The following is a 23309-nucleotide window of genomic DNA, read 5'->3' on the forward strand; positions in this document are numbered from 1 at the left end:
CCATAAATGAGGACCAGGCTTTTCCACTCTGTGCTTTCACAAGGTATCGTTAGGTCAGCAAAGCCATCAATTAGACTGTCTGAAGTTTTATCACCAGCACAGCAGCAATAAGTGCCGGCCTAGAAAGACTTCTGCTCTTCTGCAACTCCTGCTAGTTGGAGCCTGTAAAGGCAAGGGTCGTTTGGAGGTCAGTGCCAGCTGGGGGCCACCTCTGTGTCTGAGCGGGGACACTCCGTGCAAGGCGACCGCCCGCCTGCCCTAAACTCAGGCACCTTTCAACTCGTTAGAAACTCCCAGTCACAGGTACATGTGGTTAATATTAGGCCCAAAATAACCTTTTTTAATCTCAAACTGGGGTGGTTGCTGAGGCTTTTGAGCACTGGTAAAGGCAGTTAGTTGGCTGTGGAGCCTGGATTTAATTTTGCTGGTAATCAAAAAATAAGTGCTTGCATATTTCTGATTAGCTTAATGTGCAGCAACCCACATCAGCACAAGCTAAGCTAAATTAATTTCCCTAAAATAATTTTAAAACATGCCCATTCACGGAATATCTTTCAAAACAGGGCAATTTTCTATCACTCAGGAGCCACACTTGTTTTTGTCCCTCCTCTTTGTGTTTGAAACAATTTGGAGCGGTAGTGCAGGTTTTGTGTGCTTTTTCACAGCTCAGGCTTTCGGCTGGTGACCCTTAAGGAGTGCTAATGAAGTCGAAGACTAGTGTTTAATCCTCTTCAGAAATACTAACATGCCCATCATCCAAAACAGCCTCCAATAATTGCCATTGGGCCCGATCCAATGCCTAGCGAAGTCTTTCAGTCAGTTAACTGAAAACTAAGTTCATTTGCTCATTTAGTAAATTGCTAGCCTTCATATAGCATCAACTCTGCAAGGCCTTTTGTCGTGCTCCCTCACTCCCTCACACCCCCTGGTTAAATTCCTCTGCAGATAATAAAGGACAGTGGTACACCTTTGATTGCACCTTCTGTAATCACAGTCATGGAAATTTCACTAGACAGAAGCATAAACGCTACAAGTAACACTAAAAGGCTCCTTTGCATCTCTCTGTTTACATCCAAAAGACATTCTTTATTCTTTAAGAAAAGTTTCATTCAGTTGTCAGAAATGTCATCCTGGCTCAGAATTAGTCATGACTTCAGGTATGAAAATAAAAACTCAGACACAGCCAATGTACTTGTTTATTCCCTTCTGACTGAGGCATCTCCTGCCCCAGCGCTGTGATTTCGAGGCATGTTTCCGTTCTCAAAGAAAAAGGTCCATGATAGGACTTATTTGCTGAGCTACTTTCCAGTAATGTTGCCACCCTGACCAAATGGAGGCTGACCTGAACCTCCTCCATCCAGCATGCCTTTTATCAGCTAAAGTTAAGGCCAATAGAGATTAACAGGAAAGCCTGATAAGACTGTTTTCTCTTCTCCCATGAGCTTCTAATGGTGTATACAGATGGCAAGGTTTTAAAGAATGGAATGAACACTTATTTAGGCCTGTAAAAAATCACAGAAACACTCCCCCACACACGCACACACTTACCATCTTACTAACCCCTTTTCTTCAATCAGGCCACTCTTCAGGGAAACCAAATTGCTTTTTCGTTTTTTTTATTTAAACCCCAACCACTTTTATTATTTACATCTGGTGGTCCCCTTATTTATGTCCCTCTCCACTTCCCTGCACACACCCCCCTGCTCCCAGGGCTGCGAAGCATTATGGGCCTTGGCTCTCAGCAGGAGAACTCCACACTGTCTTCAAACAAATAATTAAGGGGAAGGTTAAAGGTTCACCTAGAGGTCATATCTTTGGATACTCCTCAGAAAGTTTACATTAGTAAGAAATGGGTGCCCTCTGAAGTGTTCTTTCAATGAGCTTGCACAAGACAGAGCATTAAGAAAATTCTACCTTCTGAAAGGTTTCAGGTGACATCTCCTTTACCTCTGACCATGGAGATTTGGATACTGGGCTCCAGCCTTACATATTCAACAGTCACCACAGAGTAAGCCTTTGGAATGAGTGTTGAAAACCCAGTCTTGCCCAGGCATTCAGTCCCAGAAGAACCTGGCCTTATTTTATCCTGCTGATGTGAATAAAGTCAGCCTTCCACTGCAAACTCTACCCAGAGGCAACTCACTAGTTGTTTTGGAAATGGGAGTTCAAGCTCTAATAGTGAGTCCCCTGATCTTTGTGTGCTTGGGTTTGGTTTTTGATTACATTATTTCTCCAGTTTTCTTTTGCACATCTGCATAACAGCAGGAGCAAGTGATATTCTCTAGATCAGCAACACCTATGTCGGGAGAGAAGATACACTGATGTACAGTTAGAAAGATATAACAGCACAGAGGCTTTAAGCATTCAGGTAATTTTGAAATTCCATTTCTATAGCTCCTCTGAAAAATCTTGTCCATAAACGGCATCAGTTATATCTACCAGTGGGTATGTCCAAAAAATGACACATGAAATTATTTATATTTGCAAGATTGCAGGTGCAAAACAGACATACATTTTAGGTGAAGCTAAAAATCAGATCCTAGTTTCATTATCAGTGGCTATATCACGTAATGCATCAGCACAATTGGTAGACAAGCTCACAGAATGCGATGTTTGTGCATTATTATTTATTCTTTATATTGCCCCACAAATATGCACAGTCTATAACAGAGACGTAGAAACCACAGTTCCCACCCTAGCCTTTACATTTTTTTGAGGTTTTTTTTTGAATCCCCCAGGGAGCAATACCCAAGACCAAAGTAAAGCAAAATACAGCCTTTTGCACAGCACTTGAGTTTGTGTGTTGCAGAAACACTCTGATGTTATTTTGGCACAAATGTCTTCCAAAGGCACTAAGAGACAGGTGAAAAAAGAGAACACCAATGCCACTATTTTCAGCATTGTTTTCAAGCCTATAACAGAAGAATTCACAGCTCTGCTCCTGACACTAATTGCTTACCTTGTTCATACCCTTCACCCAGAGGCCAAAGATTGAATGGCCTGAGAAGATGAGTAAAATCTATCAAAAAGACATGGATTTCTTGTTACCCTGCTGTTAGTAGTAATTCCTATTAATCGTATGATAGCAGCCCTTAAAGGATCCAATGAAGCTCAGTCTTACTCCACCCCATGCTGCACAAGCACACTGTCCAAGAGAACTCAGAGTCTGAACAGATTTCCAGGCAAAGCCTGGGGGAGAGGAGAGACGCCTTCTCCCTGTTTGCAGAGGGGAACAGAGACAGAAGGAGATTAAGTGACAAGGCCAAAGTCATACAAGAGATCTTTGGCAGAGCCACACACCCAACATAGATTTCCTCAGTCCTCTTTCAGCGCTCCTACAATCTGCTATCCATATGCTATCTTTCCTTTGTTCCCCCAGCTTAGCAGTCAGGCATACTGGCAGGGGACTGCAAAGAGAGCTCACATTGCCACTATTTGTGCCTTACCTGCTGTGTAGATAAAGGGGTCATCTGCCTCCAGGGCTGTGAGGCAATACCTTCACAAACTCTACATTCATATGGTACTTGGTCCTCATTCCAGAATGATAAATGAGGTGTGTAATGTTGAGAAATATATGTCATTCACATAGTAGGTTCAATGAAAATCTCACTTCCAGTATTTTGCAAATGACAGATTACCAACTTTACTTATTCAAACAATAGGCATTTGAATCAAAAGAAGTTTTTTTGCATCTTGTATTTTTGCTTTAATTGCTAGCTAAAGTAGACATATATATTTCTTATAGACAGAGCCTGTCTGTCTCTCACAAGTAGTTCTAGTAACTTCTGTGGGACAGTTTATGAAAGCACAATGAACAAGATCTAGCTCAAAATGTACAATATGGACTTTTAAAGGAAATACTTTCACTTTTATCTGCTTACAGCAAAAAACCAGTAGAGCAGTAAAGGTATACTAGTGAATATGCAGTGTAGTCTGGTGATTTGGTAGCACTACTCCTAATTGGTTTCTACCACTGATAATTAGCATGACAATATAATCTAAACTTATGCATTTAATCACATCTTTTCAAATAAAGACTTGGTTTTCTTTGTCCAAAATAAACATGTATTCTGTACTTTATAGGAAGCCCTGGAATTAATCTTCTTTATAATATTTTATCTTAAGTCATATCAAATGACATTAAACTCACATTTACATAATATATTTTATTTTTATAATAAATAATGTTCAGACAAAATCACGGAAAGATATTTCTGCAAAGTGCAAAAGAAAAATAGGAAATAGAGATCTCTTAATCTGTTGGTTCAAATCTGGCACACTCAAAAATAATGCTGTTGCTGTTTCTATTGTCTTTTTTAAACATACTGTACATGTAACTCAAAACACTTTGAGCACTCCACAACTGAATCTGTATAAGATTAGTTCTTGAAATGAGCTGCTAGTGACTGTACTGATTGGTACCCAGAGTTAGAAACATCTCTAGCTTTACTCTATGGCTATCCTGGAAAATTCACTTTAAGCACGTAGGATCACAGCAGGTCTTATTTCAGGAGGATGAAGCGCATGAATGCTTAGGAAACTATATGCCCAACTTGATGTATAATCTGAACTCAAGCAGAGAGAGATATTTAAGTCCAGTCACTTGTCTTTATGTCTAAGGTCTTCCATGATATGAACTGGTGCCAAACTGAACCAGACCTGCTGCAGCAGAGTAGACTGTTCCTCACAAGAAACTGAGAAACAACATGGAGCCACTATGTACAACTCAAAACTTCAGCGTCAATCTTCAATCTGGATTTCCACTTAAAATATCCATCCCAGAAAATAAGGCATTAAGATATTGAATTTATTTAACAAACCAGCCGCTTAATAAATGGGTTCCCAATTCTTTATGTGAAAACCAGTGAAATAAATTTGTGAGATGAATTCAGAATTAGTTTTACCCCAAGAAGACACTTCTGCTCTTATACTTGAAAAGGACAGAGGTACTGAATGAACACTGTCACAGACTTAGTCATAGAAATAATAAAAATAAAAGTAAAAACAATAGCAACAATAATGTGAGGGTAGAATTGTTTACTTTCTGTCATCTGAATAAAAAAACCTAATTTTTGAAATTTTGAGATGCCCAGAGGAACAGTCTCACAAGATTTTTCAAAACCCTGCCCAGTGTAGACAAGAAGCTCAGCTCTTATTAAACCTAGGTAAATGGGAGCTGAGCTTGAAGAATAAATGGGGTTTAAGCACCTGCTTCAATGTTTATGCTGAGTAAGAGTCTAAAAATGCATTCTAAAAAATAATCCAAATGTTTTCACCTTGGATGGGGAAATAAATCTCCACCTAAATGATATTTCAGTATTTGGACTGTGAACATGTCAGCGTTTAGCTCAAGTGCATATGCTACACTGATCCCTTGTTGCCCAAGAATGCCCTAATTTTGAAGGGAAAATAACCAACGAATGAAATACTATATCTAAGTGACAAAAAAAGTTTTCATAAGTAACCTAGAAAATTACTTCTTTCCCAGACAGAAAAAATAATTTTAGAAGTCTTGAGCTGATCAGAGCAGTCTGAAATAATGCATTAGAAATGACTAATTTGCAGAAACACTTTTATCAATATCCACACCCTTGCCTTTACAGCATCTTTGTCTATCACCTAAACTTTTATCTGAGCAAGTAAAATCTATTTATCTTAGTTTATTTAACTTCTCCCTCAAATATATATTCTAAACTGACAGAATTAGGTTTAGGCGTCCTTCAGTATGTGTGTGTACGAAAATAGTTGAAAAACTCCTTGTTTACGCTTCACTGAATCTATGCCGCACCTGGTTACCTACTCATATTTGCAGCATTCCTTATAGGAAATTAAAAAAGCTGAGTTAGTCACCTGGAAATGAGCCATTTAAATACGACTTACCTAAGTCATGAACATTGAGAAATGCAGTCACTTATGTGATTGCTTTTGAGAGGAAGAGGGAGGGAGAGGCAGGTTTATTTCCTAACAAAGCTTCACCTAGTTTTGGACAGCCTTGTTAGAGACGGGGCGTTAAGGGCTGTTTAAACTGACTTTCTAAAGCTAATTCAGATATCTAACATCTGTCAAAGGTGTGATTCAGCATCCACATGTGTGAAGAGAACACTCCAGTAGAAGACAGGGAGCAAGACTAAGGCAGCCCGAGGTAGGTGCTAACTATCCCAGAGACTTCTGCCACATCTTCTATGTTTATGTTGGACCTCCTAAAAATACGTCATGCCAATTTGGAGCTGCCAATTGTTGGAAATCATGATTTTGCCCAGCCTGTAACTGTGAGACCATCCTAAAAAAAAAAAAAATCAGAAATTTAAACAGCGTTCTTCTCAGACTTCTTTGTGACTTTTCCAGTCACTGTGCCACATTTTTTAAATGCTTTTCTCAGGCACAAAATCTAGAAACTTACTTGAAAAGATTCTCACATAACCATTGTGTCCTGGAGCTGGGACCTTGAGTTAACATGAATTAACTTGAGCTTTGTGATAAAATCATGAGAATTGGCAAGACGGGAATCTATTCACCTCGGAGAAAAACTGCCTTGTTAAACATGTAATTCTCGGTTACCAGGTTACCCCTTGGGAGCGTGGAGAAACTATTTGGCTCTGCCCAGGAAGGACCTGGTGGCTGTCACGGGCCGCACCTTCACGGCATCATAAACTGGGGCAGCCGCGGGGCCCTCGCCCGGGGTCGAGGTTTGTGTACAGGGCCTTGTCTCATCACAGACCGAAAGGCCCCAGCCGCAGAAGGGACCCTCTGGTGCTCCCCACGAACCCGGAGGCCCCGCAGTCCCCGGGCTCCCTCCTGTCGGCCCGCGCCCCGCGGCTTCCAATGGCCCCGCGCCGAGGCCGCATCCAGCCGCTCCACGGGACCACTGGCCTGGAAGACCTAGGCTGGCCTCAAGGTGCTCCCTCGGTGGCCCCAGGGGAGGCCTTCCGCTGTGCAGCAGGGCGCCATGAGGTGGGGCCAGAGCACCGCCGCCGAGCCGGGCCGGGCCGGGCCGGGGTGCCCCGCCCAGGGCAGGGCAGGAGCGGGGCAGCGCCATGGCCTGGCCCGGCTGTGCTCGCGGTGAGCCCGGCTCGGCGGGGCCGGGCTGGCGGGGCCTGTGCTTGCCGGGCTACGGCGGTGAGGAGCTCCCAGTCCACACCCGTCCCTGCCACCGGTGGGCACAGGTTTCCTCACGAGCTTTCAGGAAGGCTCAGCTTAAGTGGAAAAGTATCATCCTGTATTTCCCCTGGGTTCCTGGTGGGCAACAAGCGCCTTTTGGTGCATGCCACCTGAAGCCATAGAACACACGCCGGAGGTGGCTATTCCTCTGACGAGTGCCATCAGGTTGTTCATATACGTTTTTTTCTTACCATGCACCGTAAAAATGATCTTTTAAAGGTAATTGAAAGGAAGGGAGGAGACAAACAGACATACTTCCTTAGCTATTCATATCTTATAGATAAAATGCAAAGTCAATAGACACAAGCCGTAGTATCTAACCTCATCCTGTACTTGATTTATTGCATATGATAATCAACTAGAAACTGAATCACTGAAATTTTTACTACTGATATTAAAATTTCAAGTTTGTATACATCTGTCTCATGGAGATGCTAGATACAATTTTAGCTAATTTGGCATGCACTTTGATTTAATAACACTTAAACTTTCATGTTAAAGGTAGATAACAGATCTCCTATAAAGTCTTCAGTAACTCATGCATTTAAAGATGTGTTAATTTATCATTTTAACCTCATAGGAAACGATTTTCAAAATGAGTGAGGGTCCAGCAGGTTTGAAAACACAATCAGCTTCTTACACAGGAGTCAAGGGACCTAATTTTAAGTAACTTTAAAAAAAAAAAGTTTTTTAATAATATCACACTGAAGTATTTTACACTTATTTTTTACTGTTTCATATTAAATTTTTAAATCAATTCTAAATTGACCTGAAAAGGCGAGTTGTCAACAAATTTAACATCTATTTAACTTCTCTGATCAAATTAGACTAAGGCACTAATTCTCATTCTTACTTTTCAGTGGGAACTACATAAGTAGCAACTTGCCAAAAATGCATAAAGGTGTTTAGCAATTATGTAGTGGGTATGTTTGAGAAGATCAAGGTGCACTCACTTGTCCTATGCTATGGATATCTCTGATTAGCTTGTCATCTATTCTGAAGAAGATGTAGCCCAACTCTCCTATACTATGTAACAGGCCAGCTGTTAGCTGTCTGTCAAGCACCTAAAGTGGACAAGTAGTCCAGGAGCAAAAATGTCACTCCTTTGATCTGGCAAGGAGCAGCTGCTGATTTATAGAGTAGGACTTTGTTCTTCCGTTCTATTTTACTTTCTTTCCTAAGGCAGAACCACAAAATCCAGCAGAAAAAAAAAAAGTGCCGTTCTCTGCAACATCAACAAGCTCTGACAACTGCAACAGGGTTTTTCTTGGCCCTAACAAAGCTCTCAGGCATCTCCTTTGACGCTCACCTTTTTTTTTCCTTCTTCTTTTTGCAATGCGGTAGTTATTGTTTAATTCAGCTTCTGTAAATGGAATGGACTGTGGCCAGCAAGCCTGGGGCATAAACACACCTGTATGAAAGAAGCCTTATTGTAGCAACCGCCTACAACCAACCTGCACATACACTACCAGTTCGTGAGTTCAGAAGGAATGTTCCATTTTCCCTGACAGTAAATTTTGCCTTAAGATAAAAATTTTCTGTACCCACTGTCCTGTCTTGACCACGAAGCTTGTACACTTTTTCACTGTTTTTAAAATCTGAAGGAAAAAAAAAGTATTTTTCTACCTGTCAACCAATGAATCTCAGGAAATTGATTTCGAAGAGCCCACTTTAAAAAAAAAACACAGCCAAAATACATTTATAGAAACACTGCTGAAAGTTTGAAAACTACTGATCCTAAAGATGCCTGTTCTGTTTCAGGGCAAAAGAAAAAGCTTGAACATGAGATGAATGTCTTGTGTATTTACAGACGGGGAAGGGAACCACGCAGCAAGCTGTGTGTTTGACCCTGGTTTGTGTCTACACACATGCTGTGTGGACATTCTGTTATACTGTAACTTTAAAGACAAACCGAAAGGATTACAAAAACAAAGATGGGAAGAGGTGAGGGTATTGGAGGTGACATCATGACTACAGGATCTTTTGCATATATGGTAGCCTGTGGAAATAAATAAGAACTGGTACAGCCAGAGCCCTAAGAGAGGCAGGAAAATGATGATGTACAGGGTAGTATAAAATGATATATTAAAAACTGTTCTGTCAGTGGAACAATGGAATATTAAGCAAAAGTCCATAATAATTGGCAGATATTTAGCTGCAGACATCTTTCTTAGGTTGGTGGGTACTAAAGTATATGTGAGAGGAAAGAGAACTAGTTAGGCAATTAGAAGTAACGGGCATAAAAAATACACTATGTATAAATACATCCCCCCTCTCCCAAAATATAGCTCTCATCTGGATACACCTAATAACCTCTCAGTAAGTCATACCTACATGCTAATATCCCTTATGTTTTGCTTTTTGCACTGTCAGGTTACTGGAGATTCTGCTTATGTAAATATTCTCTCTTTCTGTAGATGCAGATGTTAATGTTTTCCTTTTAATTATTACAATACTGGTGGCATCAAACCAGAGGGTCTAATGGTCTAGTAGCTAAAGATGTGTGAACACCACAGACACCATGAGACTGCAGCCTGCCATATTATGGAATATGTGCTCCACAGTGACTGGAGCTATTAGCAGAATAAGTGTGAGACAACTATATTAAGTGTGCTTAACTGAAGAGGTAAATATACAGATCTTCCCAGTGTTATATTGGTGAAGCTTTTACTCTGTTTCACCCCATTTTGTGTTCTCCGTATTCCACAGGAATCAGTGGGAAATGTTCTAAAAATTGTTTTGAGAGTTTGTTACATATGAATGTGTCTTAGCTGTTATAAGCCAAACTGGTTTGGAATGGAAAAATTAAAAAACCTCTGTGGAGCTGTTTCCTCAGCCTATTACTCTGTATCCCAGGCTCCCATACTTTCTGACTAGGGCTTCATCTCTCTAGGGCTCAGTTCTTGCTCCTAAGCCTACCTTGCTGGCTCACCAGAGATAATTGCAAAGTACAGCTTGCAAGTCAGCAATGAAGCTTTTTGGTGCTCTGATATGGCCAGATATGCTGTGATTGAGGACATATATGTGAATGTTACACCATTTCTTGTCTGTCTGCTGTTCTGAACAAACCGAGAAACCATGAAAGTTTGCTCTTTCTCAAGCTTGTGAAGGGCTGGGTTCCCCTGATTTCAATGCTCAGCTGGCTTATGGGCAGAGCAAAGCACTGGAGAAGGCTGTGCTCAAGTGCACCACATTTCAGTTGTTGTTGGCTTCCCCAGCTGAAGAGAGGTCTATTAGTGTATTCTTCTTTCTTCTGTTAAAGAATGGGTAGCTGGAGGAGTCTCTCAATGCATTCATTGTCACTTAAATAGCTCATGTGAAAATTAAATCATATCACAAAAAGAAACTTGCAACTGTGCATATATTTCTTCAGTCAAAACTGGCCTGTTCTGTAATGTTTCACTATCCCATATTTTGCATACAATTGAGATATCTGTTATGAAATGAAACCCAAAGCATATAACCTATCTAATATTTATCTTTCTTTCTTTATGAGAGCAGTTTGGAAACTCTGTGTGTGATCTTACATAATTTTAATAACTGGTTGCTGATGGATTTCAATATTAACTCTGACTGTTCCGACTGATAGGATGTTGAGGCTTAATTTTTAGAATTTCAATAATTGTTCTTGCACTGCGTAGGGGTAAAGGCACCATGTGTATAAACCTGCATTTGAGCCCACAAAACCAGTAATGGCAGGGCCATACCCAATGATGTTGATCACTTCAGCCTGGTCTAGTAAAGCACTCAGATGAATAAGGCAAATTTTCAAAATTACTTTTGAGTCTTGTTATTAAGATCATCATAGGCTCTGTAAAGCTAATCCCAAATGTTTAATGAAATTCTGAGTTAGAAGGCAATATTAGCAATGGGTGCCTAAATTGTAGGTGATCTTTTCTCAAGGAAATTCCTGTCTCTGGTTAGATGTTCCATGAATCACCAGAAGGTGGACTTAGATACCTAATTACATTTTTTTGGCTTAAAAAAAATAAGGCCATCACTTAACCCTGAAAATGCCTAAATTGTTTAGGCATGTAGATTTCTACTTTTTTAACACCTCATCCCATCATAATTTTTGCTGCTGTGTATATGCGTAGCTGAACAGTCAGTTACTTTCTGCAGTAACCATGTTCTATCTTTGAGTTAGAGGAAGACACTTTTGTCCAGTCAGGATTCCTATGCATCCTTTTAGGGAGACAGACGTCTTAGGTCTGTTCTTCCTTATAACGCAGATAAATATCTCTTTCCTTTTTAGCTGACACCATAATTATTTGACTATTTATCTGGAAAGAAGGAAATTAAGTTTTGCATCCCTATCCTGCTTGATTTGGAACGAAGACTTGAGCGTGGGTCCATCACATCCTAAAAGAATATCTGAATCACCCACATGTTCAGTACAGTGAACAAAGCCCTTTCAGTTCTCATTCTGAAGATGTTCCACCTGAAGTAAGCAATTATACAATCATAATTAACCAGCACTTACCTGTCACACATCTGAAGTTGGAGCCTTAACCAAGAGGCTGTACAGTCAAGCCCATGCTCTTAATTAATTTTGTTCTGCTGACTAGTCGTTATATACACAAAAAAGGCATGATAGTGAAGAAGAGTAAAGATGGAGCATAATATTCAATAGCCCATTGATTGGGAAACTCAGCTTGCTTGGAACACTTAAGACATTGATTTAAATCAAGACAAAGAGAAGATCTGAAACATATATCCTATTTAACAAGTGAATTTTCTAGCCAATGAGCCATTGAGGATAGCACACCCTCTACCTCATTTGCCTCTTTTGTGTAAAGCTTAGTATAGCTGATGCACGACAAGATATTGGGCTGAATTTGGCCCTTGGGGAAATACAGTGAGGCAAGGCTGATTTTATGTTGAAAGTTGTGTGCCACTGTGCAACATGTTACTGTCTGTCACTGTATATGTATTTGTGTCCCTACTCCTCTGTCCTGAAGGTGCTTTCTATATAAAATAACTATAGACAGGGCAATACCTCACTTTACAGTATTACTAGGGTTACAGTTCCATGTTTCTCAATTATATCCCATTCTAAGCAGTTTTGAGCATGCTCACCAAAGGAAATAAGTATATGTGGACCAAAAGTTTTTAAGCTTCTTGGGACTAAACAGCAGCTAGATGATGATGCTGGAAATGTCAATGGTGGCTAAAGGTTAGCTTAAACTCGAGATTGCAGGGTTTGTGCTTGACACTGGTATGAAACAAATGATATACACATCTAACAAATAAATGTGTATTAATGAGGAAATATTTTGTAAAATATGCTACATAGATCTTTTATTGTGGTTTATAAGCCAATATTATAATAATGCTTTCATAAGAAGTTCAAGCCAAGTTTTAGAACATCCTTAACCAACTTTCGAAAGAAACACAAAATTTAAGGTCAATAGAAACATTATGTAAAACAAAAAAAAGCTGGTGAACAGAGAAAAAAAATGCACGAAATTCACAGGCAGAATCCTCAAATGAAGTAGTTCAGCATTATGATATTAACTATAAATGAAATAAATACATTGTTTTTCTTCTAATTCAGTATCCATACTGAAGAAAACATAGGAAACTAAATCAAGCAGTTAGAAGAGGGAAAGTTATTCATTTTTCGCTTTGAATTATTAAAATTGTCAATGATGTACTTTTCTAGGAATAATCAAATCTTTACTTTGATAGTGAAAATCTTGTAATATTTAACTATTTTGGAAATCAAATATGCCTTTATACTTGCAAACTTGTAAACTTGCCTTCTGTAAAACAGAATAATAAAAACAACCCATTCAGATGAACAAGTAAAGGAGAATTGTTTCCATTTCCTTTTCTTGATTCTTCCCCAGTCTTTCCAACATGACTATATTATTACCCACAAAATTTTAGCATCATTGTAATAATAAAAGATATGCTTTATATCTTTATAAATCCTATGAAGTTTAGCAGACCCTTGTAATGCTACATCTGCTTAAATCCTAGTAAATTCTAGGCTAAGGCAGCATAGCCTGTGGTGTCTCACCTGAGTTCTCAGAGGCATTTCAGAAAATACATTAGTTCTGTGAGTCAGTGAAATAAATAAAAACAAATATAGTGATCAATAGCCAAAGAAAAATTTAGCAATCTAAAAGGGTTTTGACAGAAGCCTGAGTTGGAAAATTCAGCTGTATTTTATGTATATCCCTTAACCACCAATCAGTTTTGCTGAGATGAGTGGTCCAGTTAGCTGCCTAATTTTTGATGCCTGGTACATGTGTTCGCAGTCAAAAACCTCTCTCTATAGAGGACCTGTATTCCTTTAGTACAAGAAACTAGGTTCTATAAAAGAACAAACATGAAAACCTCATAATATCAAATTCTACATCATAATTTGAAACCAAAATCTCACAGTTTCAAGTACCTTATTGCTAGGACAAATGTGATGCAAAGATGTGCAGCTAAGATGGGTGCCTCCATTTCATTTTCAGGTGTAATAATTACAGATAAAAAATTGGAAAGGGAAAATCTTTGTGGGCATGGTTTGCATCCAGGCCAAAAACCCCCATTTCATCCTTTTGCCAAATTTATTCCAACTGCTACTGAGATCATGCTCTGTGTTTTTCCAATATAGCACAGACCTATAATAACTGCTTAAGCATGCCATACAGTATTAATCTTCCTCATGAACTCTGTCCCAAACCAGTTTCCATGGAGGGAAATTAAGAGGTATGTACAGGCAGAGGAGAAAATATATGGCTAGCCAAGGATACAGAAAGGCTCTTTAGATACAGAGAGGCTCTTTAGATGGGAGCTATGGTAGAGAGGAAGTATTTTTCAACTGAGATTGCTGAACTGGGGGGAGGACATCATTAGACAGAGAGTAGAGAGGAGAATATGAAAAAAAGAAAAGAGACATCTATGTTGAAGTAGGTTTCAACATTTCTTTAAAAAACACATTTTTGAAATTGATCCAGAAAAGAATGTAGGAAGAATGCCTAAAGTAGGAGGTGATTTTTTTTGATGTGTGTGTGAGAAGGAAGCATCAGCATTTGACACATTAAATGGGGTTGAAGAACTGCGACTTAGAGTCATGAGAGAAGGCGACTACAATTGTCAAGGTGAGAAGAGATGAAGGCAGAAGCAAAAGAGACATATTGTTGAAATGGAAGTAGGAAAAGAGGTGGACACTGGAGGCATGAGAGAAAGAACATTAGGAACACTAGGACATGTATGTGGATTTTGGACAGTGGGAATAAATGTATGAGGAGTATAGAGAAGTAAGTCTTATATTTAAAAATGCCTGAGAGAGCACTGTTGCTCTGGGTTCACTGTCAATTTTGATTGCCAGCTTATAAACCCATATATATAAAATGATACTAAAACATGAACTTCATTTAGACAATACGCTATTTATTGTAATAGTTTGTTAGCCAAGCAATCTGCAGTAGCTGCAGCTGTGGCTTGTTCCATCTCATCAGTAATTTTAACTCTGACAGGCATTAGTGTGAAGCTTTTCACGATATTTTAAAGTGATACTTTCCTACTACTTCTTGAGTTCTGGGGACTTTTTAATGGACTATGCATCCTTTAACATCTAAATAATTTGTCCTGAGAATCATCACAACAGAACTACGCTTTGGAACAGAAGATGTGAATATGGTTCTAATAAAGCTCTGCAATGTTTGTTAAAAAACCCAAAACAATCCACAAACCCAAAATGTAGCTTTGAGCAGTTTATGCTTATCTATAATCGATATCTTTCTCCATAATATAGTCCGAAGAACCAGGTCCTGAAACAGTGTGCATCTCTGTGAGAGGGTGGCCGCTACACCTCACGAGTTGTTTAATCCTCTCTGTTTGTTGTGTGCGGGGCACCAAGTTGTCTATTACTTATGACTGCTTTAAACGGTGTCTGCCTGCCCTATGACTTTCCAAAAGACCTCAGGATGAGGTTAGCATGATAAGGAGCTTGATTTGTCTAAGAAAGAGTCATTCAGACTGACATCACCCATTAATTTGCTGGAGAGTAAACAAAATATATAAAAATAAAGAAAAATACTTGAATGTTGGACTGACTTACTTCTGAAAGGGCAGCTACACTATCATTACCACCAAGTGCATACAACCTGAGCTTGATGTTGGCCTACTTAAAATTACTATTTTCCTATGAGGGGTTGGCAAAGCAATTTATAAAATGATGGAGTAAAAGTAAGAAAAACCCCATTAAAAGCTTTTTCTTGCCTTTAAATGAGAGTGAACAGAGTAGGACTGTTTGAGTTTGAACCACTTATTACCTTTGTACATTTGTCTTTCTTAACCTCTATTAACTGATTAGATTTCCCTTAGCAGTAATTGTGCATTGATAGATAATTGTATTGTTGTGGCTTCTTACTGGGGAAAGGTATTACATCCAAACACTTAAGACAGATAAAACCAGATGGATGTATCTGTCTGTCCATCCGTCTCTCCACTGAAGAAGCCTTTGGTTATTTTTTGAGAATTTAAAGCAGTCACAAACAAAAGGGGCATTTTAAAGAAGGAAAATACACTTAATTAAGAAAGATGTCAAAATTATTTTATTGTCAACATCCGCAATATCCATGATACAGTGATGTTGTGTAACTGTTCCTACTGAATAGCAGTTCTCAGAACCATAATGCGTTGCTATTAGAAAAAGCAGGGACTTATTATTAGTATCCCCACAGAGTTATCTTCTAAATTATTTATACTTGTAACACTTTCACGTAATGGCAGTTGTAAATGCAAGCAAACAAAGCAAACCACACAATAAAGAGAGGGGAAGAGAATTGTACAGAAACCCTTTCTAAATGCATGCAGTTAGAAATACGAGTCAAACAAACTAATCAGATTTTGTTTCCAACTCAGCTCCTCATGAGATTTGCGATAGGCAGCATCAAAGCTTTTTGGGGTTATGTCACCTTGATAAAGGATTGAATGGCACTGTATCTGTTTTATGTCTCACATCTAAAATGTAAAGGAATGCAACTTTATTTGTCTGGTGCGAGTTTGCTTATTGTCTTTGAAATTCCACAGCAGATCCCCTCCAAAAAGCTTAACTATCAGAAAGGTGCAAATAACATCAGAGCCGCGTGCTCACTTATGTTCATCCCCTAGGTTATGATGCTAGGTTTGCACAGGAGCTGGGGGAGGGCAGCAGGGAGGACTGTTGGTTTTACATAAACTTAGCATTGTGAATTACTGATTCTGCTTCCCACACATGCTTTACTAATACACAGTGTAATGATTAACACTTTAGGAGTCAACAATTTGCAGAAAAATTGAGATGGGATGCTCTTTAAAAAAAAAACAAAACAACCAAACTCAAGTCTATGTGGTACAGAGATAATTTAGGTGAAACTGAAGAGAAAACAGGTCACACTGAAGACTCTAATGGAGTCTTCTTCTGGTCTTAAACTGTTTGCATTTATGAACATATAAAGATCATCCTGTTCACTTTCCACTAACCTACCTATGAAGTTTTGTCTTAACCATTAAAACAAATTCCTCCAGCTGAAATCACTTTCTTATTACTGAGCAGCTAAATTTGGTTACAAATTTCTATCCCACAAAAAGGAAAAAAAAAAGCCTAGCATGTCCGTGTTCCCCTCCCCCCCCCGTAATAGAAGTATGTAGCTAAATACTCTCAGCTTTCTGTCAGTCACAATACAAACAGGTTTTAAAAGTATCCAGTTACTCTGAATGTCTGTTTTTCTGGGCATTTGGTTTAAAGTACCCAAAATAAACACACAATTAAAATGGTGGCCTTCTTTTTAAGCAAATCAACCCTTACATGTATTAAAAATCTTATTTGCCATATACTTCTTCAGTTGCATGACAGCACCCTCACTGATTACCATGGAGTTACATTAGTTTAAAACTGAGTAGTGGATCAGGTCCTATAGTCAGACATATGTTTTCCACTAGATAATGGCTACTTATATATTTATGAATTTTAAAATGCTTTTCAGTTCAACTATCATTGGTACTATGTGCAGGAAGTAAAGAAGTAAATTGCAACCAAGCTTTCAGGGGTTTATTCCTTCATGAAGCACTTGTATTGCAAGTGTCAGGGGAGGGCAATTGTATGGTGCCCTCTACATAGTAAATGCTTCTGTTGAATATTCTTAAAGTAGTGTCTGCATGTTTGTGGTTCTAGGGACAGAGCTATTACCTGTTGGATTTTACATTCCTAAATACTATGTCATCATTTCTTTAATCTAGCTTCACAGAAAGTTTTAAGGAGGTACAAAATAATTGGTACTCAGATCTACTCTGTCCTGATCACCCCTAGAAACAGCGAGTACTCACAGGGTGATAAACAGCTTTCAGGCAAATGCATAACTCCAGTGTCAGTTGGAGTTATGTGCAGACACTCAGAGCAGAAATAGTATATAGCTCTCCATTCCTGAATATGACAGTCATAATAAACCTTAACCTCAACATTCCTTGCTTTCCTCAACCACAGCTAAAAATGCTACATACATTTATACCATCTAATGAACCAGGCATTAAAAGGAAACCACCAATCTATACCAATAGATTATCAGGAAAAGAAGTGTGAAGTGAATACTTGCTCATTACAGTGTCATGGTAATTACAAAGAAGAAAGACCTAATACATCACTGTCATCATCCTTCAGCAAGAGTAGGGGATAGTCCAGCAATGGAGGTCCCACCTGCTACTAAAATAACTGCATTTCAAGTGGATAGTGCAAACATACAGTGCAAAATCCTTGGGGTAAGAAACTCAGACTCACTGTGGTGAACCTGGAAAGGAATGTTGGGTGCTTGTTTTGCTCTTCCTTGGTGGCAGTACAAAGGAAGGACAGATTAGGGATTGAAGTAAGGCTCTGGATTTGAGTGATTTGTGTCTGGTTTCTGAATCTGTCCCATATTCTCTTTACTAACATGCATAAACCAATTACTAGTAGATGATGACTCTGAGTATGGAAAGAAGGGAGAGGGTTTAGGAGTGTGGAAAGAAGGGAGAGGGTTTAGGACTTTCTCTTTCAGAAGCAAGTTAGTAAAGAAAGAGTAGGAGTGAGTGGAGTTTAGAATTGATTCCTTTTTCATCCACACCTCCTTGAAGCCAGGGCAAAATCCAGCACTGAAATGATAGCAACCTATAGCAAATAGTGGTCGGTCATGAGCAAAAGCAAAGTAGGAAACTCTGCTACTGTTATGCCTCAGAGACATCTTCCATGCTATTCCTACAGTTTCTCTAATAACCAAGCCCCTACTCTACCTGACACTCAGTTTCCTGTCAGTTAATTCAATTAATAATAATTTCTTTTCCATCTCACCTTTCATTTTCCTTATTTGGACATGATACATTTTCTATTGTTTTTGAGACAACTTGACAATGAAAGACACAAAGATATCTAGATACTAATATATCCGTGCCTCTACACTGCACAGGATTTACCTTTCTCTGACTGAAATTCTCATGATGGCTGAAGGCCTGATTGCACTAGCTTCAATTACTAGAGTCTGGTTTACAATTTGTTCTGCAACTGTTATTCACATGTAACTTTTCAGAAGTCTTACTAAGATTATTTTTTATGTGGATAATTATACAGATATTTAAGAATTTTAATCTCATATAAATGCTCAATCAAAACACATATTTTCGTGTGAGCTAAAAATGCCTGGATTTCAGTCTTGATTCTCAAAAGAAGTTATTGTTCCTGCAGGACGTGCAATGGAACATAAAAGAGCACTTTACCTCATCATTTGAATTGGATGAATTTTTTTCTCCTCTTTTTTTTTTTTCCTCTTTATTTATGAGTGTTTAATTGATTACTGTTGTCTAGGGTTTTTTTTTTCTTAACATCTTTATCTTCTTCCCTTGTACGTGTGGGTTTACTGCTTTTAGAAAATCTACAAAAAGAATTTTGTCCTCATTCTGTGCTTTTGATTTTGTATAATTAATTTCTAAATAAAAAATAGAAATTTTCAATTTCAGGACTGAGTCATTTAGCTGTCTCTCTTGAGGGACTACCAAAGAGAATACCAAGTAATTCTAACTGTATGATGTGGATTCCAAGACCCACCAATTCACTTCTCACAAGCCACGAAACAAATACCAGTAATTGACTTTTGGCAAGTACTGATAGGAACTGGACTAAAACTTAGGCCCGGAATTGCAAATATTTTGGCATATGACATACTTCCTCATTCATAAGATAAACACTGTACCAAAGTGGTAGACAGACAAATTACTATGTCCTCATGACTCTCTAGGTTAATGTCTCTCTCAGAAAAGGGGGAGGAAAGAGAAGGATTTAAAAAATCCCAATAAAGACTCTCTTATGTTTGCAGACAGTGAGAAGAAATCTAATCTGGCAATCAGAAAGAAGAGTAAAAAACAGCTACTTGAAAGTAGGAGGCATAATGTACAGGTAGAGGAGGAATTTACTGTACTTCTACAGTGTTCACAGAGAGGTGGGACACCTGAAATGTTTAGTTGTTTTTCAAATATATATGTGGGCAAACCTACATTTTGTGTTAAGGAAGCACAACTTGAACCAGAATATGACAGAATGTGGTATCTCCACTATCATGTTTCAGTAAGAGTTACTAGAGCCCTCAGTTTAAAAAGGGGAGGAGTGTTGATGTAGACTTCAGAAATTGTAGCAGCAGGCAAAACAACTGTTTTCATCTGCTTATAATGAGAAAATATGGAAGCTTCTCTATATTCGTTTCACTTCAGCTCTATTTAGTTTTAATCCAGGCCTATTTTCTTTTATTCTATGGATTTCTTTTAGATATATTTCCTATTAAGCAATTAAACTTGAAATTCTTTGTAACATAGGGCTCATTTGAAAACAGATGCCATTAACTGTCTGATGGAGTGAACACCATAGAGGGGAATGGAAAAGTCCATTCACTTTGCTTTCCAGTGAAACAACCTGCCAGAGGCCAACAAAAGAACAAGAGGTGAAAGTTCTGAAGTGACACTTGAGGACATGGTTTAGTGGTGAACATGGTTGATGACTGGACTTGATCATCTTAGAGGTCTTTTCCAACCTTAACAATTCTATGATTCTGAGAATCCAGCAGTTTTCAGGGATCTAGTTCTAGGCCCATCACAGGAATAGCAAGTCTAATTTTCCCTGTTTTTGCACTATATAAAGTCTTTCAACGTCGGCAAAGTTTCTCTTCATTTACTTTGGGATAAGCAGGAGTATCATCAGAGCAATATCTCCCAAAATTTTATATCATATAAGTCCCTTCCAACTCAGGATATTCTATGATTCTGTATTTTACAGGATATAAATTTCAGGCCCAGTAATTACTGGACCCTGGAGGAAAGTTATAAGTAATAAACATCAATGCATCCATTTTCTTTTCCCTTTAAATAAAACTATTTTATATATTTGAAGATTATAAGTAAACAAGTTGATTAATACAATCATTACCTCATTGCCATGCCATTTTTCTTAACCTGGAGATTCATTGCAGAAGTGAAGCATGCATGTCAGAGTACCTTCTGATTTATCTGACACTGATGTTTTTGCTTGTTTTACAGTGGACGGAGACGAGAATCTTTATGCCCTTTTCTGAGCATGCCAGCATAAGCAAAGAGTACTATGCTTCCACTGAAACAATTCATGTTTGCACCCCCTTAAATGACTGTTTCTTTGAAGTAAGTTGATATGCAAAGTCAGGGTCAGAGTAGACTGTTAGGGACCAAGCATAAAGAAAACATGGGTAGAGGCATTGCTGGAGAGGAGTCTGTGGGAATAATTCCCTTTGTATCATCTCCGTGGTGGTATATCTTGCATTACTACTGCACCATAGTTCTTTTAAATTTGTAAAGTCACCACATACACCAGAGACAATTCATATTCCCTAAATTTACGAGAGTAAACATTCATGAAATCTATGCCCTGAGGTCAAGATAAAATACCTATATCAGGTACATGTTTAGTAGTATGGCTTGCAGATACCTCTCTGTGATTTCATATGCTGGTGAACAGTACTGAACACTATAATGGTAGAGAAGAGTATTGAGGTCTGTAACACCTCTGTGGTGATACAGGTGTTACTGTAGGTATCTTCAGTCATTTGCTATTATCTCCATGTCATGACACATGAAAAAAAGGAAGAGCTGAACACAAACTGCTGCAGTCCTTTGCAGGAAACACATCTCTATGTATCGCCCTGCAAAAGCTGTTTGAATAAGTTATTTCAAATGCTATTTGAGGACTGATTCAAAATTCAAAATTGAAATCTGTGGAAAAACTCTAGCTCACCTTAACAGACTTTGAAATAGGAGCAAAGACAATCAGAATGAGAGACTTAAAGAATAAAATGACTTTGACAACATGATCTTAATCTGCCAGCCCCCAAACACTGCCTCACTTACATTACCTCCCCAGTGCCCCAGTGTCACTTTCTGGGGAAGTCAGAGAATGAAGCAACAAAGTGCATTTATATTTAGAGAAAAATATTTTTAAAAAATGTTTTTATGTTATGCCTAATGCTTTTCCACCTAATGTATTTTAATTACACTTTTTTTTGCATTTCTGACTTATTCTATAATATATTGTTTATAACACACAAATACGCTAGTAAGATATTCCAAGAACCAGTTTTTGAAGTTTTTCACCAGCTTACATTTGTCGCTTCAGTGTTTAATTATTTACTGTTTGAACACCTCTGTGGAAGCACACAGGTCCGTCTCAGTGCTACATTCTGGTAACTGAACACTGTGCCCATGGTGAATCCATTTCCTGCCTTCACTGCTAATAGTTATTGTCAGAAAGGCTGTGCAGACTGTTATAACCTTGTCAGGTGATTGAATAATTTAGGGGACAGGTTTCCAAAGCTATCCAGGTACATAAACCAGACATGTGCATTGTGGTATTTATAAAAGCCTGTGAGGGTCATTTGGAATTGACCCACTACTACGTGGATGCTGTCTACAGTGAGCTTTGCATCTCAGCTGGAGCTTCTAGGAGCTGCCTTATTATGACTAATAAGTCTACAAATTAGGTGCCCTGGACTAGTTCTCAGAAAGAAGAAAACCAGAAATTTCTGAGTAGAGTTGTAGGAAATACTTGCAGTAAGCACAATCAAATAAAATTATTATAATACTGGGTTTCAGCAGAAAACACAAACCTCAGCAGAGGTTCATAGTGTGATTCTGGACTCATCTTTAATTTTGCTTTACCATCATGTCATATTTCAAATCTGAAGGAAATGTTGTAGCCAAACTGATGCTCAAACTACAGCACTGCTTCTGGGGTTTGTCTGTGATTTTCGGAGAGAAAAAAAAATTTTACATCTAAGTTGGAATTTTAACATGTACAAATAAACCTTAAGTTGTGGCTGAGGAATAAAGTTCCTCTTCAGAACTGCTTTTATACAAACACGACCCTCCAGAACCTCGATGAGCCATAGACTGTTGAGACTTGCTCTCCCTGATTTAGCAGTTTACTTAAGCATGTGCCTGTCTATAAGCACATGGATAACTTCATTAACATGACTGAGAGTTAGGCAGGTGCTATGACAGCCTAATGGAGTTAGACCTCATCTGAAGAATGAGTTCTGAGTGTTTGTTCTTGAGTAAGTCCTCTAAAAGTCATCTCAGTTTTTTTGCTGATCAGACTACTTTATCCTTTGTATCAGTGGCCTTTGACTAAACTTAGCAATGGGATACTCAGCAAGAGAGGAAATTTTTGATTCCAAATAAAATTATTTTAGGTCATTATAATTAAGGGCATAGATATTAATAATGAATTTTATTAAAAAGTGCTAAACTAGTGATTCACTTCAGGAAAAACACCAAAGGTATCTGTGAGGAAGAGGGCATCTACTTTTCATCTGCAAAGAGAGTAAAGTCTGAGAAATGAGGGATCAAGAAAAAGCTAAAGGTATAGGAGGCAACTGAGAAAAGGCCTTATCTTGAGCCAAATGACTGACTTTCCTAAGTTCACCCTCAGATCTAAGTAGTGAGATAATGAGAACTTCAAAGGATCAGTGGTACTCATCTTTCATTCCAGAAAACAGTGTTGTTTTCCTGTGTAGAAATGGGCTCTGAACTACTGTGCCTTCATTTCTCTCCTCCTTTTATAGCTCCCATTGACTAAACTAAATACATGGACAGACCTCAAGACCTTTGTGAAAGAGTACAGTGTTAAG

General features: G+C 38.5%; 1 protein-coding gene across 14 annotated transcripts in view; it reads right to left on the reverse strand.

The window, feature by feature from the left end:
- The window catches only part of MEIS2 (Meis homeobox 2), a 172747-nt gene that overhangs the window by 6964 nt on the left and 142474 nt on the right, over nucleotides 1-23309 (reverse strand). The gene's annotated exons all lie outside the window — the stretch shown is intronic.

The sequence above is a fragment of the Manacus candei genome, unplaced genomic scaffold, assembly GCF_025592945.1.
Source record: "Manacus candei isolate 608988 ecotype Guabito, Panama unplaced genomic scaffold, ASM2559294v1 h1tg000033l, whole genome shotgun sequence".
NCBI lineage: Eukaryota > Metazoa > Chordata > Aves > Passeriformes > Pipridae > Manacus > Manacus candei.